The sequence below is a fragment of the Rhinolophus sinicus genome, chromosome 2 (assembly GCF_057876585.1).
Source record: "Rhinolophus sinicus isolate RSI-liver-muscle chromosome 2, RSI-T2T, whole genome shotgun sequence".
Classification (NCBI taxonomy): Eukaryota; Metazoa; Chordata; class Mammalia; order Chiroptera; family Rhinolophidae; genus Rhinolophus; species Rhinolophus sinicus.
The window spans coordinates 38960227-38970330 of record NC_142502.1 but is presented as its reverse complement, the minus strand read 5'-3'; the positions used below and the strand labels follow the sequence as shown (position 1 = coordinate 38970330).

The window sequence follows — 10104 nt, the reverse complement described above, 5'->3', positions numbered from 1 at the left end:
TCTTCCCATTCATTTATTCAAAGTTAGATTGAGTGCCAACCGATGTATATTGTCTCTGAGAATTGTAAAATTCCTTCTCTCCCCCAACTCTGAGTCAAGTGCAGGTATTTCAATTGATTTCACTTTCAAAGGTGAGTGCCCTTGAGAAAAAAAATTGTTCTCGACCATTTCCCTAACCCAAGATGGAGTTTTCTGGGGACGCACATCATGTTGATGCTGTATTAGTTACACAGAACGTTGGTGCCCTTGAAGGCTAGTAGAAAATACGTCGGGAAAAGGAGAACCGAGACTCTCGGGTATAGAAAAACGAGACAATAATTTCTGTAAAAATGAAACATTTAATTAAACTGCTTGATTTTCAATTTTTTTCAAATATGGAACACATGGTTCTATAAAGCATGGGACAGGAGCTAAAAATGGGATAATCTAGTCAAAGTTTGAATTTTTTCAAATCTACAAACAATGCTTTTCAATCTTAAAATGACTCACTCCTGTGACTGGGAGGCTCCCTAATTTATTTCTCTTACATTGTCAGAAAATAGACCTCCTGAGGGCCTCAGGCTCTGAGTGCTTCTGGAATCCTAAACATGATGAATCCCGCAAAGACACACCAAACCACCTTGCAAGTAGTCAGCACTAGATACACGGAGCTGAAATTCATTAGAGAAAAAGATAGTATGCTGGAAATTATTTTTCCCCTGGAATAGGCTATCACACTTTCTAAGAATCTCTCAATTGCTTATAATTACTGGAAGGTCTCATGTTTCACGTCAATAACTCCAGTATTGTGGGAAACTCAGAAGACATGAGGAAAGACAGAATTCATTATTAATGAAAATACCGCCGCCCTCTAAGGAAACACAGTGCACTTAATGCTCAGCTTACCTCATCTTTCCATCAATAAATCCATGCTCTCTAATTGTTTATGACATCCCTTGGTAGGCTCACTGGAGAGGATGACAGCTAATTAACAAACACATTTTGGCCTTAATTAAGCTATCCTTTCCTGTCTATGAGACTACTTCAATATAAATGGAGACTGTTTCTGCTTTATTTTATTCCCAGTATACAACTGAATTCCAGATTAATTCTTTTAAAACATGATCCTATTAAGATTCCCTTATCTAATGAAATACACATATTTTGTATTTTAAATGAGGAGGAGAATTCTCTTAAGAGGTTAATTTGTTTTTCGCTTCCCCCCTTTTTTGCTCTTTCTTAACTGATGGTCTTTGAGGGTATTAGTTTGCTAAGGCTGCTATTGCAAAGTATCACAGACTGTGTGGCTTAAACAACAGAAATTTATTTTTTCACAGTGCTGGAGGCTGGAAGTTCAAGATGAAGTTTTTGGCAGGGCTGGTCTCTCTGAGGCCTCTCTCCTGGGCTTGTAGATAGCGGTCTTCTCTCTGTGTCTTCACATCATTTCCCTCTGTACGTGTCTGTGTCCATATTTCCTCTTCTTGTAAGGACACCAGTCAGACTGGATTAGGGTCCACCCTAACAGACTCATTTTAATGTAATCACCTCCTTAAAAACATTTTCTCAAAATACAGTCACATTCTGAAGTATTAGGGGCCAGGACTTCAACAAATGAATTTTGAGAGGACAAAATTCAGCCCATAATAGTGAGGAAGAGGTGACGTTTCCAAGAAGTGGTAGAGTGTGTGGTTAAAGGTGCCACCTCTTGGAGCCAGACTACCTGATTTCAGATTTCAGCTTTTCCACTTGTCAGCTATGTGACCTTGGGGAAGTCTCTTAAGTTCTCTGCCCTTTGTTTTCCCTATCTGTAAAATGGGTTAATAATAATGCTCAGGGAGCTTTTAATGAAGATTAAATAGATGCTTTATACATAGAGAGTTGTCTGTAATTATTACAAGCTTTTTCCTTAAAATGCTTAAAGACTATAGGACCTATACATTTTCCCCACAGAAGACATGGATGCTGTGTCAATAAACTAAAAATGTGAAGAACATCTTGATCCCCATAGTGTAGTCAATTGAGATGATTATTTTTAAAATGACATTCACAATTTTCTTTTATACTCAAACTGTATAATGACTCTTGCATTAGGGTGTGAAATGGGTTTGGGCCACATGCGACAGATTTCACTGAAGACCATACCCTGCTACCCTCCTCACCCCAGTTCCATTATCTTCTCCCCCATCTGAACCAAAGGCAGAAATGGGTGCCTAGTTCTACCTAAGCAAACCTGGTCCAAGGTCAGGGGCTCCAAATTCAGATGCCTGCTTCTGTTTTCACAACAAAACTCCAATTCTGGACCAATGTCCCTCTTTATTGCTATCCATATACTGGTAGCGAAGTATTTTTGGAGCAAGTTGCCCCACACAGGCCAGTTCCACTAACATATTATGGCTGCCAGCCTCTCCTGGGCCCTTTGCTCTGCACCACTGATCTTTTTCCTTACCCCTGATCCATACCAGCTCCCATCCTCCTAACAGATCTCCCCATTCTTACCTCTGCATTCAAATACTATACTCAAAGCACAGCTCTCTCTCTCAGTCCATGATAACATTCTTTTTTAGTTTCAGGTGCACAAACCAATGTAATAGTTAGACATTTATCATTTATATCCCTCACAGTAACAACCCCCTCCCCCATCCACTACCCCTCTGACATCGCACACAGCGATTACATTTCCACTGTCTCTATTCCTAATGCTGTACTCCGCTTCTTGTAACTATATATATGTATAAAATTGTAGTTGACATTCATTACTGTTCAGCTTCAGCTTCAGATGTACCATGGTAACATTCTTATTCTTCCCCAGGAACACAGTGGTTCTAGCAACGCCAAACTGCTTAATTCCACACACATCACGTTGAATCTCCCTGCTGGGCCTTTGCTCTTACAGAGAATGCCTTCTTTTTCTCCATGCTTCTCTGCCTTTGTCTGACTTACTTTTACGCTTCTTTGAAGACGTGGCTCAAACATCACACACCCCTCTCCGAAGCCTTCTTTGATCAGCATCCTGCTTCCCCTGAGCTGGTTGTGAGTTCCTCCTTGGTGCGTCCAGGACTCCCTGCACACGTCTGTAGCACTGTTTTTATGGCATTGCTATACAATTATCTGTTGATGCATCTGTCTCTCCCAATAGACTGAGTTCCTCATTTCTAGAAGTTCTGTGTGTTCATTACTGAATCTAATTGTCCAGCTAGTAGATGCTCCAAAAGTATCCTGTCTTTCCTCAAGTACACAGACTGCCCTGAAATCATTGTGTGCTGAGCTCCTAAGGGACAGGGGTCAGTCTTAATTGTTCTTCCGTATCCATCGGGGTTCTTAGCTGCAACGAACAAAATCCATTTGTGTCAACTTAAATATACAAGGATTTTTCTAAAAGGAGCTAGGTAGCTCACTGAACCCGTAGAAAGATCAGAAAGTTGGGCTTGAAAATAGGTGTGAAAAAAGGAAACTAAAAGAAGCCAGGGGCACATTCAAAAGCACACCACCAAGCCAGGCCACTTGATGTCCAGAATGTACTGCCTTCCCACTGGCATTGCCCACTGTTCCTGGAAACTAGAGGTCATTTCAGCATCTGCCATAGCCCTCCCCCTTGGTGGGTCATCCACCTTCCCTACTTCCTGGCTTCTCTGGCTCCCAGATCACACTGGGGTGCACACATCTGATTGGTTAAACCTTAGTCAAGGTGCCCAGACTCTGAATGTAAGAGACACTAAGAAGGTGAGTAGCTGATGTTTTCAGCCTGGTCAGAGAAGGTCAAGGAATTCTTTAAATAAGGGGGGTGGCTTAGGCAATGGTGGCCTGATAACAGCAAATATCCATTATAGACCCCTCAGGCTTAGCACAGGTTGGCAAACAGTAAGTGCTAAGTAAAGGCAGATAAAAAAATAAAGTATGAAAGAATCTCCTTTGTGTTTCCAAAACCCACATTTTTATTGAATGCATTCGACATATAACTTGTATAAATCTAAGGGGTACAATGTGTTACTTTGATACATTTATATATTGTAATGTGATTATAGTTGTTGCGATATTCTTCACATTACACAATTATAGTACAATATTGTTGTCTATATTCATTATACTGTGCATTCGATCTCTATAGCTTATTTAGTACTCATTGCAAGTCTGTACCTTTAAACAACATCAATCTTATTCTTCCCCACCTGTCATCACCTGGTAACCACCATTTCACTCCCTGTTTTTCAGGAGTTTGACTTTTTTTAAGATTCCACATATAAGTGATATCATGTAGTGTTTGTCTTTCTCTGTCTGACTTATCTCACTTAGCATAATGTGCTCAAGCACACACAACGGAATACTATCCAGCCATAAAAAAATAGATTATCCTGCCATGTGCTCCAGAAATTCACTTTGCCGGGGAAAATCTTGATCTGGCCCACAATCCATGTTTTTGAAGAGGATGGGACAGGAGAGAAAGGACAGGAGAAGAAAACTAACACGTATTAGGTGTTGTGACGAGCACTGTGCAGGCACGTTAGATACGTCCCTACTGGTGACAGAATGTCACATGCAAAAGGCAGGTACCACGTCTATCTTATCATTTATCTGATGCCTAGTGCTTAGCGCAGCGCCTGGCATATAGCAGGTCCTTGATAAATAAATACTTGTTGGTGTTGAACACTGCTACACAGGAGGTACTGTGCTATTGTGTTCATGTTCAGATTAGGTACTTATGCCAGCACAAAGCTAGTGAATGGCAGCTGTGTGGCACTCAGTCCCATGTTTTCTCCATCATCACATCTGTGTGGATGCTAAAATATGGATTGCCAATATGCAAGCTGTTGGGAGGAGCGACGTCAGCAATCCGGCAGCATAGGACTGATTCTAGACTCCAGCCAGAAGCCCACTCATGACATGCTGGGAAAACCTCACCTGAGGATCCCCCCAGCTGGCCCAGGGGCATTCCCAAGCTCCAAGTGCCACACCCATATCTCCTGTAAAACTCCTAGAAGAAAACATAGCAGGTAAGAGCCTTGACATCAGTGTTGGCAATGATTTTTTAGATTTGACACCAAAAGAAAAAGCAACAAAAAGAGAAATAAACAAGTGGGACTCCATCAAACCAAAAAGGTTCCTCACAGAAAAGGAAATCATCAATAAAACAAAAAGGCAACTCACAGAATGGGAGAAAATATGTGTGAATCATATATCTGATAAGGGATTAATATCAAAACATATAAAGAATTCACATAACTCAACAGCAAAAAAAATAAAAACCCAAACAATTGATAAAATAACGGACAGAGGACCTGAATAGACATTTTTCCAAAGAAAACACAAATGGCCAACAGGTACATGAAAAGCTGCTCAACATCACTAATCATCAGGGAAATGCAAATCAAACCACAATGAGATCTCACCTCACAACTGTTCGAATGGCTATTATCAAAAATATAAGGAATAACACGTATAGGATGTAGAGAAAAGGTAACCCTTGTTCAGTGTTGGTGGGAATGTAAATTGGTGCAGTCACTATGGAAAACAGTATGGAGGTTTCTCAAAATATTAAAGATAGAACTACCAGCAATCTCACTTCTTGGACTATATCTAAAGAAAATGAAAACAGGATCTTGAAGAGATATCTGCAATCCCATCTTTAATGCAGCATTATTCAAAATAGCCAAGACATGAAAACAACCTAAGATGAATAGATAAAGATGTGGTACACACATATACCGGGGGTGCCAAAAAAATGTATACACCTGACTTGTATTCATCTTTTGTTATTGGTATATATTCAGCATTAAAATTTAATACCTTTTTTCTTTTCTTAAAATGTGTATACATTTTTTTGGCACCCTCTGTATATGGAGTATTATTCAACAATGAGAAAGAAGGAAATCCTGACTTTTATGACTGACAACATAGATGAAACTTGAGGACATTATGCTAACTGAGATAAGCCAGACAGAGAAAGACAAACATTGTAACGATATCACTTATACAAGCAAGCTGAACAGGTAAAAACAAAGAGTAGAATGGTGGTTACCGGGGGTGGAGGTATTGGGGAGATGTTGGTCAAAGGGTACAAACTTCCAGTTGTAAGTTCTAGGAATATTATGTGCAGCAAGGGGATTATAGCTAATACTCCGTTATATACTTAAAAGTTGCTGAGAGACTAAATCTTAATTGCTCTCACCACAAAAAGAAAAAAACATATATATATATATATATATATATATATATACATACACACACACAATATATATATATGTATACACACACACATATCTATAGAATTATGCAACATGATGGAGGTGTTAGCAATGCTGAGGTGGTGTCATATTGCAATGTATAAATGTATCAAATCAATACCTTGTACACGTCAAACTTACTCAGTTATATGACAATTATATCTCAAATTAAAAAAATAACGCAGGCTATTGCTTGTGTGAGATTCTGGGATTATTTTTTAAAGCTTTGATTAACAAAATCTCCTGAGGACCTTGTGGATTTACAATCTGACTGCCTGCCCCCACCTCCCAAAGAAATCACATTATTAAACACATATTCGTTTAGATTACAGGCTTCTAGAAAATGGAGTCTGACCTCATGGCTCAGAGGGTTTCAAAGCCGTGTAGCAGTCCCGCTCTTCAGGTACACATTTTCAGTCTTCAGAAGTTGGAGCAGTGTTTCCATAATGATCAAATGGCATGCCTCCTGAGGTGCCCTCCCCCGTTCTGATGGCCTGCTTCTCAGCTGGATTGTGTGTCTGCTGGAAGTGCTCATATGAGACTGGTTTTGGAAAAAAACGCTTTCATCATGAGTTGAACACAGGCATGCCTCCAGCTTTTGCTGGTCAATTTACACTTGCCAGCCCGGTTAGCTCTTCTGTCAGAGACACTTCACGCCCCCTAGTGGTGTCAGCAGCAGAAAGAACAGGCTGACCTAGATTCCCTTTCCAGGGCCTACTATTCTTCACTCCATGGAGCTATCGCTGTTCCAGGCAAGTAAGTGCAGGAAACGAACAAACAAAACCCCTTCAGGAGGGTTATCTAGGGTCCAGTGGCTGAAAACTTTTTAATGAGGAAAAGTTCTCTTTGAAAAAAAGCATTTGAGCATATTTGGTGGAAAATAAAAAGGGAACTTTATCAGGGCCGCACCCGGCCATCCTGCACTGTGTGTTCTGTGTGGACAGTGCCCGGAACCCAGCGTGTTGCAAATGGCCCCCCTTGGCGTGGCTCAGTACAGCTGCCCTGTGGGATTCCTGCATTTTCTTGGGAGCTAAACCAAAGCCAAGGCATTGAGGATCCACCTGCTGTGGCCTATGGAGCAGCTGCCGAGGTCTGCTTGCAGAGGAAAGGGACCTGCCCTCAACCTGGCACTGGTGCCCTGGCTTGTGACCATCGGGAGAGGGGTGCCCCACATCTGTCTTTCTGGAAGTGCACTATGGCTGAATGAAGGATGAGCCATGACCCTTACAACTTGGGCCTTGTTCTGATACACTCACATTTCTTTTGGGAGGTGACCTGATATACAGAAGGTATACACATTTTAAGATAACATCTGGTGTTGTTCTAAACCATTAAAAACAAAGAATCTCAGTGAGTTAAAGGCAATTCCCATTAACTATAGAAAAATGAGATCGTTTGTGTCTTGCCAAGGCAAGGGTACAGAAGAAATGCCAAGCATCAAATCTCCAATGTCATTTTAACACAAAATACGAGCCTGCCAAATAAATATTTAGACCTGAGAAATTTCAGAAGCAGGTGAACTGAGCGGTTGGTTGTCTTGCCTCTCTCTGGAGCAAGCGCCAGAACTGCAGACTTAGCTGTGTGACCTTGAAAAATTAGTCTTCTGATCCTGTTTTCACCTGTAAAACAGGGTTTATGACACCTTTCTCACAGAATTTCTGCAACAGTTAAAATATCTGTATCTCATATATATTATACATATATGCATGATTATATAAAGTATCTACTATAATGCCTACCATAGTAGATGCTCAGTACAAGTCAGTCCCTTCATCCCCTATCTTCACAATGGGGTGCTCTCCTTCGATGTCTCTGCACCTGGGAGGATGCCGTCGGTACATGTGATGAGGCAGGTCCCCATCAACACTCCTGCCGCCTGCAGGTACGGCGCTTGCTCCAGAGAGAGGCAAGACAACCACTAACTTCACCTGCTTCTGAAATTTCTCAGGTCTAAATTTTTATTTGGCACGCTCGTGTTTTGTTTTAAATGACGTTGGAGATTTGATGCTTGGCATTTCTTCTGTACCCTTGCCTTGGCAAGACACAAACAATCTCATTTTTCTATAGTTAATGGGAATTGCCTTTAACTCACTGAGATTCTTTTTTTTTTTTAATGGTTTAAAACAACACAAGTTTATTTTCTTACAATCCTGAAGGTCAGAAGTCCAAAATTGGGGCTTAGGGGGGATAAATCAAGGTGCCCGCAGGGCTGTGTTTCTTCTGAGTGTCAAGGAGAGAACCCATTCTTTGCCCTTTCCAGCTTTCAGAGGCTGCCTGTATTCCTTGGCTCTTGGTTCCACATTACTTCAACCTCTACTTCTATCAACACATCTCCTGTCACTGAGATTCTTATCTGATCTTGAGTGGCTAAAAAAATAAATTTGGTTGTTGATGTAAAAAGTGTAAAGTGTGAGCTCTTCTGCTGCTCTGCCGGGTAATGAAGAACCATGGGGCCCAGAATCTTTGCTCGTGTTTACTTATTAGCCTTCCTCCTCCAGTGTTCAAAGGAAGTCACAGACACCCCCAGCAGCTCTGGACTGTGGCTGTGCCAGCCGGCATTCAGGTGTGGGGACCAGATCTACAACCCCTTGGAGCAGTGCTGTGATGATGACACCATCCTGCCCCTGGACCGGACCCGCCTCTGTGGCCCCAAGTGTACCTTCCATCCCTGCCTTGAGCTCTGCTGTCCCGAGTCCTTTGGACTCCGGAAGAAGTTTGTGGTGAAGTTGAAGGTTCTAGGCGTGAAATCTCGGTGCTCCTCCTCCCCCATCTCCAGGAACTGCCACAGCAGTAAGATGTTTCCCCAGAGAAGATATTGAAGAAAATACAGGGGGCCGGCCCGGTGGCTCAGACGGTTAGAGCTCCACGCTCCTAACTCCAAAGGCTGCCGGTTTGATACCCACATGAGCCAGTGGGCTTCAACCACAAGGTTGCCAGTTCAATTACTCGAGTCCCGCAAGGGATGGTGGGCAGTGCCCCCTGCAACTAAGATTGAACAGGCACCTTGAGCTGAGCTGCCGCTGAATTCCCAGATGGCTCAGTTGGTTGGAGCACATCCTCTCAACCACAAGGTTGCCGGTTCGACTCCCGCAAGGGATGGTGGGCAGTGCCCCCTGCAACTAGCAACGGTAACTGGACCTGGAGCTGAGCTGCGCCCTCCACAACTAAGATTGAAGGGACAACAACTTGACTTGGAAAAGAAATCCTGGAAGTTCACACTGTTCCCCAATAGAGTTGTCCTCCTTCCCCAATAACAGCTTAAAAAAAAAACAGTAGTTGCTGCTTATCTGCACTTTCACTTTCTGTAATTTCAGTTACTCATGATTCAGTAGTCTGAAATTGTTAGAGAATACTAAAAATGTCATTTTTTTTAATTGCGTGTCATTTTGAGTAGCGTTATAAAACCTTGAGCCATCTGGTTTTGTCCTTCCCAGGACGTGAATCATCCCTTTGTCCAGTGTATCCACACTTTATTGCTACCTACCTGTTAGTAACTAAGTAGCCGGCTCTGTTATTAAATCGACTATCCCAGTAAAAAAAAAAAAAAAAAAAAAAAAAAAAAAAAAAAAGTGTAAAGTGTGGTGACAACAGGTCCTGCAGCGAGGAGAGAACTTACTAGATAGAATCAGTGGCCCGCAGCCCTGGCCACTACGTGCAAACGTGCTGCCAGCTAGCCCACACCCAGGTGTCTCCATGTACTAGCGTCAGCCTAGCGCCCCCCTCAGGCCTCTCACAGCTCTCACGGAGACAGGAAACAGTGAGCAGCCTGCTGAGCATTAATTACACTTTCCACTCTGCATCTAGTTTTTCTGTTTAACTTTTGGTCCTGGAATTCTAAATCCATCTAGACTTAGGGGGCTGGACAGTTTTTTAGGGGCAGTTCTGAAAACCGTTTCTCATAATTATA

At 42.1% G+C, this 10104-nt stretch overlaps 1 protein-coding gene and 1 pseudogene across 4 annotated transcripts in view; one reads left to right on the top strand and one right to left on the bottom strand.

Annotated features, from left to right (window-relative positions):
- Positions 1–318: 318 nt before the first annotated feature.
- The window catches only part of MCM9 (minichromosome maintenance 9 homologous recombination repair factor), an 86866-nt gene continuing 77080 nt past the window's right edge, over positions 319–10104 (bottom strand). For all 4 annotated transcript variants that reach the window (XM_074333491.2, XM_074333493.2, XM_074333492.2 and 1 more), the window contains 2 exons: positions 6553–6738; positions 319–3301 (listed from right to left, as the gene is read on the bottom strand). The gene's annotated coding sequence lies outside the window, so the exon portion shown is untranslated. The remainder of the gene's footprint in view (positions 3302–6552; positions 6739–10104) is intronic.
- On the top strand, positions 8524–9704 carry LOC148758763 (insulin growth factor-like family member 3 pseudogene; annotated as a pseudogene).